At 40.0% G+C, this 18,392-nt stretch overlaps 1 protein-coding gene across 2 annotated transcripts in view; it reads left to right on the top strand.

Moving 5' to 3' along the window:
• Positions 1 to 8,243: 8,243 nt before the first annotated feature.
• uggt2 (UDP-glucose glycoprotein glucosyltransferase 2) overlaps positions 8,244 to 18,392 on the top strand; it is an 87,852-nt gene continuing 77,703 nt past the window's right edge. For both annotated transcript variants that reach the window (XM_034186306.1, XM_034186305.1), the window contains exon 1: positions 8,244 to 8,350. The gene's annotated coding sequence lies outside the window, so the exon portion shown is untranslated. The remainder of the gene's footprint in view (positions 8,351 to 18,392) is intronic.

Genomic DNA, 18,392 nt, shown 5'->3' with positions numbered 1-18,392 from the left:
CCTATAGCCATATTAAATCAAATTTGAGTCAAACCAGGAACTTATTTATAACAAGCTGAAACTTTCAGGAACTGTTCAGAAAACTGTCAGGAATAACACACTCCAAGACAGCATAGACAACATAACAACATAGTCCCCAAGAATCCCCCTTGGGGCTTTTGAGAAATTCAAGATGGCGTCCAAGATGGATGCCCATTTAACATTTTATCATATTTCAGGCTGAAATCATCTTCGATTAAAAATAATAGGTCAAAACGCAGGTTTTAAGTGACAAAGAATCAATTACTAAGGTTATTTTTAAAGTAAAATCAACTTATTACATATCACAGTTCATGATAATTGGGAGTTCAATTATTTTACATATTTATATGTAATTTGATAGAATAAATGAATGTTAACCCCTCATTATTTAGTTGTCACGTATTAATCACATTTCTGAGAATTGTGTGTCTTATGATATTAATGATCGGTAATGATTCTGTTGTGATGTCAACTTTACATAAGTAAAGTTTTCATTAATTCAACACTGAGTAATGAAGAAATTTCATAAACATAAGAGGTTCCTCTTTTCTTTCCATCCAACCACATGGTTAGATTGCAATTTTGTAATGTTTGAAGGCCCATGACCATGTGTGCAGTATCATGTGTGGTTATTAGACGGTCCACTCACTGTTCGAAAATTGTAGAAATCAAAGCTGGAGAAAGTACTTCTGAGAAGAACTTTAAAGACTCATACATGCAAAGTCCTGGGTTCAGAAGGAATTCAAAATTATGAATATCTGTGGTCAATGGGTATTAAATGTTTGACTTTTCAGAGCTAGAGATGGAGTTCTGCATCATTTGTAAGGACTTATGCATCAAGGATTTTGTGCAAGTTGGACCCGAAGGAAGGACAACTCTCGTAGCTGCAAGTCTTGAGAGACAGGATGGTCTTCATGAACTTCTACAGAGACTGCAGCCTCTGACACTTCACATTGCCTGTAGAAAAGCCTACAACCGGGAATCATTGGATCTGAGAATAGAAAGTCTGAGGATATGGTTCATCCAGTTGTACATCACTAGACGAGGTCCCCTACATCGCCTAGAAGAAGCCAATCAGCAGAACATCACTTTCCTCATCCTTCCAGTTGGCAACTTTGCCTCTAAAAAGTGCTGCAGCCAAGCAACATTCATTCAGAACATATCTCACTGTTCAGGAATGGATGGGGATGCCCTTGCAGCCAACAGCTTGGGATGGAAACTGGAGGGCATCCCGACTCCAGTTGACACTGACCGCCCCATTGCTCCAGACTGCTCAACATGATCTCTTGTGGCTGCAGAGCAGATAGCTGTGGAGTGTCATGCGGCTGCAGGAAGATGGGAGTGTACTGCTCTGCCCTGTCTACAGAGCGCAGTGGGAAACTTGCAACAGTGCAGGACCAATGCAAACCTTGCTGATTGCTGAGGGAGAAGCTGAAGCATCAACTCCTGTTTCTCCAGAAACTGATGATGAAGATGATGACTGAGGGTTACATTCAGAATTTGATCGATTGATTGATTTACTGGTCAAACCTCTAGCAATGCAACTCTATCAAATTCATTCCTTTAAGTTAAGACAGAAATGGAAGATTCATCACCAGTCTCACAACTGAATATAAGCAAGTGGCCAAGTGCCATGTTGTAAATACAGTATGTTTCACAAGTTTTAACATTTGTAATTGTTTTGTTAAATACAATCCTTGAATATTCTAACTTTACTTTTAAGGGCTTTTAAGTATTACCACAGATATGGTGAAAATTGCTTGTGTCGGGTGATTTCAAGTAGGAATCTATGCACCCATTGTTTTCATAGCCTATGTATAACTCCCATAAGGACTTCATTTAATCTTTAAAATATTCTTGAAATTTAATTTTCTGCCTCAAACACATATTTAGAGTAATTATTTGCATTTTTATGATGTTTTAAGCCTAAAATATGATAAAATATGAAATTGGCGGCCATCTTGGACACCATCTTAAAATTTTCAAAAGCCCTAAGGGGGATTTCCTGAAATTTTCAGCTTGATATAAATTTGTTCTGGGACTACTACACAGATCAAATAAAATAAACTGAATTGAATTAATCTCTGTCATACGTAAAATAACATACCTCACTTTTGGTTCGGCTCATGACACCAGATTTACATGTTAATTTGCAAAGGTAACTTTTTTGACAGTCCCAGTTGTACATGGAGAATGACGTGCAGTTGGTTTGATCAAGGAACTTTCTGTGTGATAAGCAAGCGCAGTAACCGCTTGCACCATCACTCCCACTATAGCTAAAACAGCAACCTCCAGAGCTGAAAAATGAAGCCAACGCAGAAGTGGCAAATCTTGAAGTTCCTTGAGTGGCCACTTCAGGGTGGTTCCAAAAGCAAGTCAATCCCCATAGACCCATGTGTTAAAATGTCCAACTTTACTCCCATATCTGGCGCATTTGGTGACCAAACGTGAGACACATCTTTAAGTCTGTGAACACCAGAAAGGCAGAGGGGCCTGATGGAATCCCAGGGAGGGTGGTCAAAGACTGCGCCCATCAGCAGGCAGATGTCATTGCGGACATTTTTAATAGATCTCTGCCCAAACCTACCAAACCAACTTGTTTCAAAACAGTCACCATCATTCCAGTGCCCAAGCAAAGCAACATCAGCACCCTGAATGACTACAGCCCAGATGCGTTTACTCCTATTGTGACTAAGTGCTTTGAGAGGCTGGTGATGAAGCATTTAAAATCTGTCCTTCCCCCCAATTTGGACCAGCATCAATATGCCTATAGGGCAAACAGATCTACAGAGGATGCTATCATCACGGCTCTCCACACAGCTTTAACACACCTCAACAATAAAGGGACAAGTGTGAGAATGCTTTTTATAGATTACAACTCTGCATTCAACACTATTGTACCCAGTAAGTTGGTCACAAGGCTCCTCAACCTGGGCTTCAGTAATATTTTATGCGCTTGGATTAAGAGCTTCCTGTCTGACCGCCCACAGGCAGTCAGACTGGGCCCATATCTATCCTCCAGTCTGTGTCTCAGCACTGGCGCACCACAAGGCTGCGTGCTAAGTCCGTTGCTTTATTCCATTAGATACGACATACATATGACTGTATCCCCACCCATCCCTCAAATACAACCATAAAATTTGCTGATGACACCACTGTGGTAGATCTTCAACGGCAATGAGACAGTCTATGGAAATGAAGTTGAAAGGCTGGATGAATGGTGCACAGAAAATAATCTGACCATGAATGTCAAAAAAAGTAAAGAGATTGTAGTTGACTTCAGGAAGCACAAGGATGAGCCCTCCCCCTTAACCATTAAAGCTGAGTTAGTAGAGAGGGTCTCTTGTTTTAAATTTCTGGGCACCTGCATCACTGACGATCTTAAATTGGAAGTAAACACATCTGCTGTGGTCAAAAAGGCACACCAGAGGCTTTATTTTTTAAGAATACTTAAGAAGAACAACTTGTCTGCTGAGCTGCTCAAGGCCTTTTATCACTGCTCCATTGAGAGTGTTTTAACCTACTGCATTACAGCAAGGTTTGCTAACTGCTCTGAAAACAATAAGAAATCCATCAAACGAGCCATAAGAACAGCAGAAAAGATCACTGGTCTCTTTCTGCCCTCACTGGATGATATTTTCAGGACCCGCTGCCTCCGCCGAGCAAGCAGTATTCTGCAGGACGGAACACACCCCTCGCACCACCTTTTCTCTTTGCTTCCATCCAGCAGGCGTTATCGGACCTTCAAAGCTCACACCACAAGGCTAAAAAACAGCTTCTTTCCTAGAGCCATTACAGAACTGAACAGACGTGCAAGCTCCAATCAGAACAACTGCATTGCTTTAATTAGAATAATGGGGGACATGTGCAATATCTGATTTTAACTATTTTAACTTTTTAGGTATATTTATTAAATGTTGGATTGATTTTTTAAAAGCTATTTAAGGGTTTTATTAAAGTTGGGTATTTTAATGTTAACTGACATTTTAGAGGGTCATTTGCAGTATGGGACATGTGCAATATGGGATGAAGACAATGTGGGATTAGTGCAATATGAGTTATGTCTGCTGGGTACAGTGCACTATGAGACATATGTATGGTGGGAATGGTATAATTTAGAGGTTTCTGAGCTCGCTTCATCTCAGGTGGGAATCACACCCATGGCCTTCTTGCTGTGAGGCAACAGTGCTAACCACTAAACCACTGTGCTGCCCAATATGTTGCAATATGACAACCCCGTGTTGAAAGAAACACATAACATCTTCTTTGTCTTTCGGCTGCTCCTGTTTAGGCTCCAACCAGCAGATTATCGGTCACCATCTCACCCTGTCCTTTGCTTCTTCATCTGTCATACAAACCACCTGCATGTCCTCTCTCACCAAATCCATAATCCTCCTCTTTGGCCTTCCTCTTCTCCTCCTGCCTAATGGCTGCATCCTCAGCATCCTTCTCCCTATATACCTTGGGTCCCTTCTCACACATTTTCAACCCATCTCAATCTAGCCTCTCTGACTTTGTCTCCAAACTGTCTAACCTGTCCTGTTCCTCTGATATGTTCATTCCTAATCCTGTCCATCCCATCACTCCAAAGAAAATCACATCTGCAGCTCTGCCTCCAGTCTTTTTGTTAGTGCTATGCCTCTAAAATGTACAATAGAGCTGGACTCACGACCCACTTGCAAAGTTTTTTCACTCTTGCAGATACCTTTTTGTCACAAATCACTCCTGCCACCTTTCTCCTCCTACTTCACCCTGCCTACACTGCCTTCTTCACCTCTTGACCACACTGTGCATTACTTTGGATAGCTGACCCCAAGTAATTAAAACCACCTCTACTCCTTGCAACCTCCCTATTCCACTGCTCCCTACACACACATACTCCATCTTGCTCTCACTGACTTTCATTCCCCTTCTCTCCAGAGCATATCTCCACCTCTACAGGTAGTCACGACCATAGATCACAGCCTGCTTTCTACTCTCACTACAAACATCTTCAGACGTCATAGTTCTTGGAGACTCCTGTCTATTCTCATTCATAACCATCAACATGTTTATTAGACCCCATTCCTGCCAGGCTGCTCAAGGAAGTCCTACCATTATTTAATGCTTCAATCTTAAATATGATCAATCTATCTTTGTTAGTTGGTTATGTACCACAGGCCTTTAAGGTGGCAGTAATTAAACCATTACTTAAAAAGCCATCACTTGACCCAGCTATCTTAGCTAATTATAGGCCAATCTCCAACCTTCCTTTTCTCTCAAAGATTCTTGAGAGGGTAGTTGTAAAACAGCTAACTGATCACCTGCAGAGGAATGGTCTATTTGAAGAGTTTCAGTCAGGTTTTAGAATTCATCATAGTACAGAAACAGCATTAGTGAAGGTTACAAATGATCTTCTTATGGCTTCGGACAGTGGACTTATCTCTGTGCTTGTTCTGTTGGACCTCAGTGCTGCTTTTGATACTGTTGACCATAAAATTTTATTACAGAGATTAGAGCATGTCATAGGTATTAAGGGCACTGCGCTGCGGTGGTTTGAATCATATTTGTCTAATAGATTACAGTTTGTTCATGTAAATGGGGAATCTTCTTCACAGACTAAAGTTAATTATGGAGTTCCACAAGGTTCTGTGCTAGGACCAATTTTATTCACTTTATACATGCTTCCCTTAGGCAGTATTATTAGACGGTATTGCTTAAATTTTCATTGTTACGCAGATGATACCCAGCTTTATCTATCCATGAAGCCAGAGGATACACACCAATTAGCTAAACTGCAGGATTGTCTTACAGACATAAAGACATGGATGACCTCTAATTTCCTGCTTTTAAACTCAGATAAAACTGAAGTTATTGTACTTGGCCCCACAAATCTTAGAAGCATGGTGTCTAACCAGACCGTTACTCTGGATGGCATTTCCCTGATCTCTAGTAATACTGTGAGAAATCTTGGAGTCATTTTTGATCAGGATATGTCATTCAAAGCGCATATTAAACAAATATGTAGGACTGCCTTTTTGCATTTACGCAATATCTCTAAAATCAGAAAGGTCTTGTCTCAGAGTGATGCTGAAAAACTAATTCATGCATTTATTTCCTCTAGGCTGGACTATTGTAATTCATTATTATCAGGTTGTCCTAAAAGTTCCCTAAAAAGCCTTCAGTTGGTTCAGAATGCTGCAGCTAGAGTACTGACGGGGACTAGCAGGAGAGAGCATATCTCACCCGTGTTGGCCTCTCTTCATTGGCTTCCTGTTAATTCTAGAATAGAATTTAAAATTCTTCTTCTTACTTATAAGGTTTTGAATAATCAGGTCCCATCTTATCTTAGGGACCTCGTAGTACCATATTACCCCATTAGAGCGCTTCGCTCTCAGACTGCGGGCTTACTTGTGGTTCCTAGGGTTTGTAAGAGTAGAATGGGAGGCAGAGCCTTCAGCTTTCAGGCTCCTCTCCTGTGGAACCAGCTCCCAATTCAAATCAGGGAGACAGATACCCTCTCTACTTTTAAGATTAAGCTTAAAACTTTCCTTTTCGCTAAGGCTTATAGTTAGGGCTGGATCGGGTGACCCTGGACCATCCCTTGGTTATGTTGCTTTAGACGTAGACTGTGGGGGGGTTCCCATGATGCACCGTTTCTTTCTCTTTTTGCTCCGTATGCATCACTCTGCATTTAATCATTAGTGATCGATCTCTGCCCCCCTTCTCGGCATGTCTTTTTCCTGGTTCTTTCCCTCAGCCCCAACCAGTCTCAGCAGAAGACTGCCCCTCCCTGAGCCTGGTTCTGCTGGAGGTTTCTTCCTGTTAAAAGGGAGTTTTTCCTTCCCACTGTGGCCAAGTGCTTGCTCATAGGGGGTCGTTTTGACCGTTGGGGTTTTTCATAATTATTGTATGGCCTTGCCTTACAATATGGAGCGCCTTGGGACAACTGTTTGTTGTGATTTGGCGCTATATAAGAAAAAAGTTGATTGATTGATTGATTCATAACTTGTCCATCACCACTGTGAACAAGAAAGGGCTCTGTCATTCCTACTCACTGCTGTCACACTGCCATTGTACATACCCTGCACCACCCTCACATATTTCTCTGCCACTCCAGACTTTCTCATACAATACCACAACTTTTCTCTTGGCACCTTGTCATAAGCTTTCTCTAAATCCACAAACACACAATAGGGCTCCGTCTTCCCAACTCTTTCTCAGCATCAAACAAATATTGCTCCTTGCAGATATTCACCTCTTTGCTAAGCCTGAGCAAAGAGGGGCTTGATTTTTTTTTTTTTTTTTATCACAACTGTTGTTTGTTTGTCAGCTGCCGCCAGTTTCTGAGGGTCGCCACAGCAGATCTAGTACACAGCAGGTGGCTGCTGCATTGCATTTATGAACAGCAAAATCGTAGCCTAGTATGCAAATTACCATGAAGAGGCAGACATCTGGAGTGGTGGGCGTGGCTTAAAACCAGGCCCGTGGTATTAATGCTGCATTTTTTCTATGCATTTAGAAAGTATAGATGCACATTCATACTTTTTTCAATAGTTCTGTGATCTTTTATTTTTGTGTGCAGCTATATAAACAATATATATTTGTAACAGATTGCATTTATATGTCATCTTTAAAGTAGCATCTATCTATCTATCTATCTATCTATCTATCTATCTATCTATCTATCTATCTATCTATCTATCTATCTATCATCTGTCTTAAAATTATGTGATGCGCTGAAGATCGCGTCAAAAATTCACTTTAACTCCAAGAATGAAATGTTTACTACTAATACTACTACTAATACTAATAATAATAATACTACTACTAATAATAATGATAATAAATTGTTACATTTGTTTAATAATAATGATGATGATGACAAATTGTTACATTTGTTTAAATCTGACAAATCAGTTATTCCCAAGTGATTTTACTTGTTAGAAAAAATATAGGCACCAATTTACCGTATAACACGTTCAACGAGCAGTTTACACGCTCTAGTGTTGTGTTCGAAAATGTTTATTTTGAGGTTTCGATGCCTTTGGTGTCTACAGCGGTGCCGGGATAAATTCTTTTTTACAACCACACTTTAAATAATTTTACCGTGTTATTTTTTTTGTATACTTGTACATCGTAATAAACATGCTATTTCAACAAACTAATATTTTTCTGCCATGATTATTTTGCGTGTTTTCCCCACACACAAACACCGTCGAGCGGAGGCCACCCCAATAGGCGAGACAAATCCAGCAGCGCGTACGGGTAGTTAGTTGCCCAAAATAACGAAGCTTTCCTTTTTATGGAGTCTGTCGGCATTTATTATTGGTGTGAGATTCTTTAAAGGGTAAGTCCAGTGCAGTCGTTATATACGTGTAACAAGTTCACATAATTTGTACTTCTTTTGCTTTTTTCAGTTACGGCAGGTTTTTTATTTGATGTGCTAGTGCTAAAACTTCAGCGTGCTTGTTGCTATGTTAATAAAAGTGTAGCTTAGCGGTTGCCGTGATTTTCACGCTGTAAATGTCACGGTGGATTTTGTGCACACGAGAGGCTTTTCAGACTTCCGACGTGAGTGTAACTACGTGGCAGTGACACCTCGTTGGTCACAGCCTTATTCAGCAACGTTTTTCAGCATTTACACTGGCAACATCAATGAGTCATTCATAGTCAAAACTGAACCAATCAGAATTGGTTTGTTCTTATTAACAGGGAACTCTATGCATACGTTGAAAAAAAAAAAGTAGTTTGATACACACCTGTGTGTATATGCAAATAAATCTCATTTCCAAAACACCATTCTCATGACCACAATATCTGTTTATTTGCAAATTATTTAATTATTAGAAAATAATTTTTGGTTTGTAATTGTATTTTCATAATTTTTAGCACTTCTTATTTAATCTGAATGTTATGGAAAAAATATACCTGTCAGTTTCCAATAAAACATTCTAAAAAACAAGATGTAAATTATCAAGCATGTTGCGGTAATGAAAGAAATGAAGAACATTATAAATACGAAGTGTATATTTTGCCAGATACGGTAAACACGCACCTAGCGATATTTGAACAGATCTCCTCACTGATTGGCTAGTTCAAATGACGTCATTGTAGAAGGTATTGCAACATGGCGGCATCCTCTGCATTGAGTGTTGGTGCTAATTTTTCATCTTTAAATGCCGTTTTGGGTGCCATAAAGTTGTTTGAATCGGAACAGAAAATCATCTACTGCCAGAGCAGCTAAAAGCAGCTCGAGGGATTCTCGGATGCTAAAAACAGCTCAAAAATGTGGCATAGCCGTGCCCGAAATTATTTCCACAGTGCCCGAAATTATTTCCACTGTGTGGCGAAAATTATTTCCACCGTGCCCGACATTATTTCCACTGCCGCACCCAAAATTGAATCCCTCGAGCTATTTCCACCACGTGATGAAAAGCGCCGGTGGAAATAGCTTGAGGGATTCTCGGACACTAAAAGCAGTTCAAAAACGTGGCATAGCCGTGCCCGAAATTAAGACAGAATAAAAACGAAAATACAGAAGTCTACATTGGCACGTGTGTTTATCCTGTTTTTTTTCTCTGTCAGTGTCATGTCTGCAAAACCTTCAATCAGTCCACCCCTTAAAATAGTGAATGGTAAAATATGCCAATTTTCAATAATGAAAATCACCAATATCGAGCTACTATCATGAATGTGAAATAAGGATATCTTAAACTCTGATCGCCTTTAAGTTCCTGCCCGACCGCGGCCGTTCCGTTCCATTGTGAGTAAATTTAGACGGCCGGCAAAACAGCGCAACCTGCCATTTTGCCGGTGCCGTGTATGGCAAAATATCGTCCGGTTCAACTTTGCCGAGGGCACCGCCATGTTGAAATAAACTCTACGATGATGTTATTTGAATTAGCCAATCAGTGAGGAGATCCGGTCAAATATCGCTAGGTGCGTGTTTGCTGTACCGGGCAAAATATAACCTGACTTATAAATATAAAATGTCATGTCTTCTGAGATATACATATCTCTGAGCATGACTGGTAATAAGCTACTTTAAAAATGACCAGATATTTACATTTTAAACCATATATTTGATGTAATGTCATGTTGCGGTAATTATTATTTTTTTTTCTGGACTCCATGCCTACAATGCCAAATATGTAGAAAATATCCCCCCCAAAATTCTGAAAACAATGTTTTTAGTACGTTCAGACCTTAATTTTAAATGCTCAGAAAAATCACCCGTGTGTGTGTGTGTGTGTGTGTGTGTGTGTGTGTGTGTGTGTGTGTGTGTGTATGTATACTATATAGCTACATTACAAGGAGAATAACATATCACTCACTCATTCATCTTCAACCACTTATTCCAGTTTAGGGTCGCGGGGGGCTGGTGCCTATCCCAGCAATCATAGCGCCTCATTTATCAACATTGTGTAAAAACAGGTGCCGAGCTGAGCGCATAATTGGTCTTACGACAAGACACACGTGTGATTTATGAAACATTCGTATCTGACCAATCCCAGCGTACGAATGATCGGCTCTTGATAAATGCGGCGGCTGAATTTAATTGTCATTAGCATGTTACGCTCTTAAATATTCATGGTTCGGAAGCCTCACCCACTGAGCTCAACATGGAGAGAAGAAGCACTGGGAAGAAGAAAAACTTTTCAGAGATGGAAATTGGCATCTTAACATCGGAGGTGGAGAAAAACAAACTTGTACTTTTTGGCAGTCTGAAAAGTGGAGTCAAAGGCACTCATAAAAATGCCGTGTGGAAGAGTGTAACGGAGGTGGTCAACAGCGTTGCCGCAGAGGAACGAACTCTGGCTGAGGTATGAAGAATTCTTTGACTTAATCTATGCCTAATGATTTTGAATCAGTCTTTTATGCACCCACAGTTAAAAGCTTATGCTTGTTAATTGATTAAGAATTCTTTGCATTTAGGTCAAGGAAAAGTGGTCCGATTTAAAGCTGGCCACCAAAAAAACGTGTTGCGGCATTTAAGCGCAGCATTACGCATTTAATGTACAATGATTAGTTGTCATGTTTAGGCTATTTAGCATATGTATTTTTTATTTTACAAAGGAAGCAGTATCATTAAAACGTGGGCTTTCTTAAATTAATTTTGTTTAATCCATTTTAAGAATCCGTTTTGATCTGTTCTGAATATGTGGCTGTTTATGCTTGGATGACAGCTGAGGTTTGTTTCATAATTATTTTCAGACTCAGACAGATTTTGTAGTGCTGCACTGCAAATCCACAGACTCAGATTTGCGTACACGAGCTCAGACCAGACGTGAGATCTGTCGTGAGTTTCGTCTTAGCCTCCGCTCACGTCCAAATTGATAAATACCAAAGTTTGCGTAAAAATGGTCGAACGCACGTTTTCTGCTGTACGTTCGTTTGATAAATGAGGCCCATTGTGTGTAAGGCGGGGTACACCCTGGACAGGACGCCAGTCTGTTGCAGGGCTACATATAGACAAACAAACCCATTCACACCTGCGGACAATTTAAAGCTTCCAATCAATCTAACCTGTGTGTCTTTGGATGTGGGAGTATGCCAGAGCACCTGGAGAGAACCCACGCAAACATGGGGAGAACACACGAACTCCAGACAGAAATGCCACGGGTGGGAATCAAACCCATGACCTCCTTGCTGGGAGGCAACAGTGCTAACCACTAAGCCACTGTGCTACCCGAAAACCATATCAAAAGTCTAAAAAATGTAACAGAGGGAACATATCTTAAAATTTGTGTAAAGAAAAAATATTTTTTAGGCTACATGTAATACAAAAGTTGACATGAAAAATACTATATGTGATTAAAAATGCAAATATATTCAATATTTTGTCATTAATATTTGACAACAAATTCAAGTCAATGCTTTTCACCTCTGATACCTTTATGTCACATTGTGCTGAAATATGGAGCAAATCTATGACACATTTTTGACTTTCAGTATTGAATATTTTAATAATTTTGGTCATTTTTAAAATTAGGATTGTGTGTAATTTCTCTAGATATCACTCCAGCATCCATTTTCATCCATTCAAGCATTTAAAAACTATAAAAGTGTGGCCTACGTACATCACGAAAATGGTGAATCTCTAGCTCTAGAAATTTGCCAATTCAGCACTTTCTAAGTTCAGTCCTTAAAAACTAACTTCCCATAGATAGATTTTGTTAGACTTTTATTATGTAATTTTCAGCTGCCCTTAGAGTATAACATGAAGAAAAACTATTGCAATTAGCGGTGGGTATATCCATATCTTTACTTAGTGCCTCAAGTTGAAGAGTCTCCCAGGAAGTTAGGGGACTTGGTTAAGGACAGAGAAGTGTGGGATGAGCTTCTTGGTCTGCTGCAACCACAAACTGGACCTGGATAAGTGGCAGCAAATAAATGACTGAATGAGTTACTGTAGAACCTGACTCAGATGTATCGCACATTGGCTCTTGTTTAATTTCCTGATTGGCACTTGGACTTCACGATGTTGGAAAATCTGACATTGCAATATTTTTTTTTCTCTGTGATGTATTTGGATATGAAGATTATCTGAATTTTCATCAGATGATTTGTATAGCTGAAGTGTCAAAGAATCGTTCTGGAATGATGAGTGACTTTTCTTTTTCTGTTTTTTTTTTTCCCTTCCTTTTTTGGATGTAGAAGGCATCTGCTCAGTGAATAAAAAAAAAAAAGAAAGAAAAGAAAAATGACTTTACTGTGAACAACACTTTCAATGAAGTACCTATTTTTTTTCACCATCATTTTGTAATTCCATACAGGTGATGTTTTTCATTTTGCAAACATGTTTTCCTTTTTTGGTGTTTTTGTTCTCACACAGTTTCAGAACAGTTTTATTTGACAGGTGTGGTAGAGATTATTTCACAGTTAAACACAATACAAAAAAATATACACTTCTTTTGACTGCTCTCATTAGGGGTAGCCACAGCAGATCAATTGTCTCTATCTCACTCTGTCCTCTGTAGCTTCCTCTGTCACACCAACCACCTGCATGTCCTCCCTCAGCACATCCATAAACCTCTTTGGCCTCTATCATCTCCTCCTGCCTGGTGGCTCCATCCTCAGCATCCTTCTCCCTATATAACCTGCCCCCCCCCCCGCACATGTCCAAACCATCTCAATCCCTTTAATAATACTCAATTCATTTTTTTTCAATTTATTTATAATAACTTTATTTTTATGGCACTTTCACAATGACATTTCAGTGTACTTATACCAGTTTGACATAAATATACAACTCCAATTCCAGTGAAGTTGGGACGTTGTGTAAAATGTAAATAAAAACAGAACACAATGATTTCCAAATCCTCTTCAACCTATATTCAATTGAATACACCACAAAGACAAGATATTTAATGTTGAAACTTATAAACTTTGTTTTTGTGCAAATATTTGCTCATTTTGAAATGGATGCCTGCAACACGTTTCAAAAAAGCTGGGACAGTGGTATGTTTACCACTGTGTTACATCACCTTTCCCTCTAACAATACTCAATAAGCGTCTGGGAACTGAGGACACTAATTGTTGAAGCTTTGTAGGTGGAATTCTTTCCCATTCTTGCTTGATGTACGACTTCAGTTGTTCAACAGTCCGGGGTCTCCGTTGTCGTATTTTGCGCTTCATAATGTGCCACACATTTTCAATGGGCGACAGGTCTGGACTGCAGGCAGGCCAGTCTAATAACCACACTCTTTTACTACGAAGCCACACTGTTGTAACGTGCAGAATGTGGCTTGGCGTTGTCTTGCTGAAATAAGCAGGGACATCCGTGACATTGCTTGGATGGCAGCATGTGTTGCTCCAAAACCTGGATGTACCTTTCAGCATTGATTGTGCCATCACAGATGTGTAAGTTGCCCATGCCATGGGCACTAACACACCCCCATACCATCACAGATGCTGGCTTTTGAACTTGGCGCTGGTAAAAATCTGGATGGTCTTTTTCCTCTTTTGTCCGGAGGACACGATGTCCATGATTTCCAAAAACATTTCAAAACGTGGACTCATCAGACCACAGCACACGTTTCCACTTTGCCTCTGTCCATTTCAAATGAGCTCGGGCCCAGAGATGGTGGCAGCGTTTCTGGATGTTGTTGATGTATGGCTTTCACTTTGCATGGTAGAGTTTTAAGTTGCAAATGTAGATGCAGCGACGAACTGTGTTATCTGACAATGGTTTTCTGAAGTGTTGCTGAGCCCACGTGGTAAGATCCTTTACACAATGATGTCAGTTTTTAATGCAGTGCCACCTGAGGGATCGAAGGTCACGAGCATTCAATGTTGGTTTTTGACCTTGCTGCTTATGTGTAGTAAGATTTCCAGATTCTCTGAATCTTCTGATTATATTATGGACTGTAGATGATGGAGTCCCTAAATTCCTTGGAATTGAACGTTGAGAAACATTGCTCTTAAACTGTTGGACTATTTTTTTTTTTCACACAGTTGTTCACAAAGTGGTGATCCTTGCCCCATCTTTGCTTCTGAACGGCTGACACTCACCTGTTTCAAATTAACCTGTTCACTTGTGGAATGTTCCAAACAAGTGTTCTTTGAGCATTCATCAACTTTCCTAGTCTTTTGTTGCCCCTGTCCCAGCTTTTTTGAAATGTGTTGCAGGCATCCATTTTAAAAATAAAATAATAATTTGCACAAAAACAAAGTTTATCAGTTTAAACATTAAATATCTTGTCTTTGTGGTATTTTCAATTGAATATAGGTTGAAGAGGATTTGCAAATCATTGTATTCTGTTTTTATTTATTTATTTTTTTTTACATTTCACATAATGCTCCAATTTCATTGGAATTGGTGTTGTACCACAGTTTGAAAGAGCATGACACAATAAATATATATACAGACAATATGAACATGAAGTATTCAAATAAAAGGAGTTGATGTAAACATGAATTATAAATTACAGAAAACAGGTGTCTTTTAAAATCAGCTTTAAATGGCTCAACAGAGCTTGACCTTCTCATCTCAATAATTATACTGACAATTGTAGGTTTATTCCCACTGCCGAAAGAAAATGTATGGGTCATTTTATTCACCTATTCATTGTGAAGGATTTAGTGAAATTGAATGATGAGTGCAAATTACAACCAAGTCATGGTTTTCCAGCCCCTCCAAACATGGACAGTGAGGCAGATTTTGCATGTTTTCCCACCTTGGAGAGGTATATAATTTTTATCGTAGGTACACTTCAACTGTGAGAGACAGACGCTTAAAAAAAAAAAAAAAAAAATTGAAAATCACATTGTATGATTTTTAAATAATTCATTTGCATTTTATTGCATGAAATAAGTATTTGATCACCTCCAACCAGCAAGAATTGTGGCTCTCACAGACCTGTTAGTTTGTCTTTAAGAAGCCCCCCTGTTCGGCACTCTTTACCTGTATTAATTGCACCTGTTTGAACTCGTTACCTGTATAAAAGACACTTGTCCACACACTCAATCAATCACACTCCAACATATCCACCATGGCCAAGACCAAAGAGCTGTCTAAGGACACCAGGGATAAAATTGTAGACCTGCGCAAGGCTGGGATGGGCTACAGGACAGGTGCTTCTTTTTTTGGAGAAGAGGAGGGGAAGAGCACAACCAGTATGATGGGAAATATTGGGGATGGGATCTGGCTTCGTTGGCAGGAGGAGACGAGGAAGCGGGCTCAGAGTCAGACTGAGAGACATCACTGTTAGTGGAGGAATGAAGGCCGGGGGATGTCCAATTCCTTATCTTATATAAATCAAAATAAATTGAAATTGAGACCCACCCACACCTGGCTGCCAACTAGTCAGATACCTTGAGTTTTTGACTACTTGTTAACTCATTCTGATAAATAAAGTTCAAATCTAACCAGTGTAATTCTCAAATTGACTACATTTAAAGAACAAAACTGCAAAATTGCAAATGCAACAAAAGAACATACAGTGCATCTTCAAAGTATTCGCAGTGCTACTTTTTACACATTTTGTTATGTTACAGCCTCAGGGTTCCCACCAGGATTTTTTTTACAGCATGGAGGGGAACTCATGACATTGCAGGCATGAGTATTGTAGGAGGGTCCGGGGGCATCACCCTGAGAAAATTTTGAAATTTATAACCCTTTGAAACACTATTTCCTGCATTTTGAGGGCCACTTTGTGTTGCTAACTGGAATGTTAAGTAACGTGCGAGATGCCTTTTAAAAAAGAAACAGAACAGAAAAGCCCCCCTATGCTGGTTAAATATTAGCATCGGGGATCCAAATCACAGCATTGGGGCCCCCTATGTGCAACTGCACTGGCGAGAACTCTGAGCCTTATTCCAAAATGGAGTAAATTATTTTTTCCCTCAAAATTCTGCTCACAACACCCCATAATGACAACATGAAAAATATATATTTTTTTAATTTTTGCAAATTTATTAAAAATAAAAACGAAGCAGTCGCGTGTACATAAGTATTCATACCCTTTGCTCAGTAATTTGTTGGTGCATCTTTGGCAGCAATTACAGCCTGAAGTCTTCTTGAATATGATGCCACAAGCTTGATGCACCTATTTTTGGCCAGTTTTGTCCATTCATCTTTGGAGCACCTACAGGCTCCATTAGTTTGGATGGGGAGCATCGGTGCACAGCCATTTTCACATCTCTCCAGAGATGTTCTATCACATTCTGGGGTCTGGCTAGGCCACTCAAGGACATTCGCAGAGTTGTCCTGAAGTCACTCCTTTGATATCTTGGCTGTGTGCTTAGAGTTATTGTCCTGCTGGAAGATAAACTGTCGGCCTAGTCTGAGGTCAAGAGTGCTCTGGAGCAGGTTTTCATTCAGGATGTCTGTACATTGCTGCATTCATCTTTCCCTCAATTCTGACCAGTCTCCCAGTTCCTGCCACTGAAAAACATCTCCACAGCATGATGCAGTCACCACCATGCTTCACTGTAGGGATGGTGCCTAGTTTCCTCCACACATGACGCCTGACATTCACACCATCTGGCCACTCTACTATACAGGCCTGATTGGTGAATTGCTGCAGAGATGGTTGTCCTTCTGGAAAGTCCTCCTCTCTCCACAGAGGAATACTATATCTCTGGCAGAGTGACCATCAAGTTCTTGGTCACTTCCCTGATTAAGGCTGCTCCTTCTGATCGCTCAGTTTAGACAGGCAGCCAGCTCTAGGAAGAGTCCTGGTGGATCCAAACTTCTTCCATTTATGGATGATGGAGGCCACTGTGCTCATTGGGACCTTCAATGTAGCAGAAGTGTTTCTGTATCGTTCCCCAGATTTGTGCCTCTTGGAGGTCTACAGACAATTCCTTTGACTTCATGCTTGGTTTGTGCTCTGACATGCACTGTTAACTGTGGGACCATATATGTAGACAGGTGTGTGCCTTTCCAAATCATGTCCATTCAACTGAATTTACCTCAGATGAACTCCAATTAAGCAGATGGACTCCAATGATGCTGTAGAAACATCTCAAGGATGATCAGTGGAAACAGGATGCACCTGAGCTCAATTTTGAGCTTCATGGCAAATACTGTGAATACTTGTGTACATGTGATATCTTAATTTTTTATTTTTAATAAATTTGCAAAAATCTAAAAAAAAAAAAAAAAAGGTGTAGAATTTTGAGGGGAAAATGAGTTTCATCTGTTTTGGAATAAGGCTGTAACATAAAATTTGGAAAAAGTGAAGTGCTGTGAATAGACCTTCATGCAAGATATCTGTTCAAAGAGCTTAATGGCCCAGTTACACGGCACATGGTGATTCCAGAAACGAAGGGAAAAAAGTAAAAAAGTCACAATTCGTAGAGAAAAGGTGGACCAAAGAGTTTTATCACCGAATAGCCTGCGAAGCAAGAGCACAAAAACGCCGAAAGAGGAAGTAAACGAAACCAAAGCCAGCGTTGATCTTGTCGCTTGAAACAAAATGCACCTGGAGCCACTACTGGAGCAGTGTGTGTCTGCATCTCTGAGTTCCAGGACTCGGTGCTGGGATGTAGCTCATAGCACCCGAGTCCTGGAGAAACTGTAAACAGAAGCTGTGGAGATCGGTGCGCACGTTGCTGCACTCTGAATAAGCCTTGCTCATTTATGTATATTTTGATACACTGGGACAAGTTCTTTCCAAATTTGCATAAATGGAGGTGGCTTAGTTAGGGTGCTTTTGCATAGATGGCGCGCTTTATGTTAAGAATGCGATATTTGCGATTTTCATTTGGCCATATCTCGGTGCACCCCCTATGGATTTCAGTGAAACTTGTTTTATTACGTTCCTCTGTATCTAGTGCAGCGGATAACTGAAAAAAATGCTTCAAATGGTGATGCAAGCACCAAATTTGGCACACATACTCCTTAGACATTACTCTTTTAAAAATGCCGGGTACCCATGTGA

The sequence above is a fragment of the Thalassophryne amazonica genome, chromosome 14, assembly GCF_902500255.1.
Source record: "Thalassophryne amazonica chromosome 14, fThaAma1.1, whole genome shotgun sequence".
NCBI classification, from domain to species: Eukaryota; Metazoa; Chordata; class Actinopteri; order Batrachoidiformes; family Batrachoididae; genus Thalassophryne; species Thalassophryne amazonica.
This window is presented reverse-complemented; position numbering and strand designations above follow the sequence as displayed.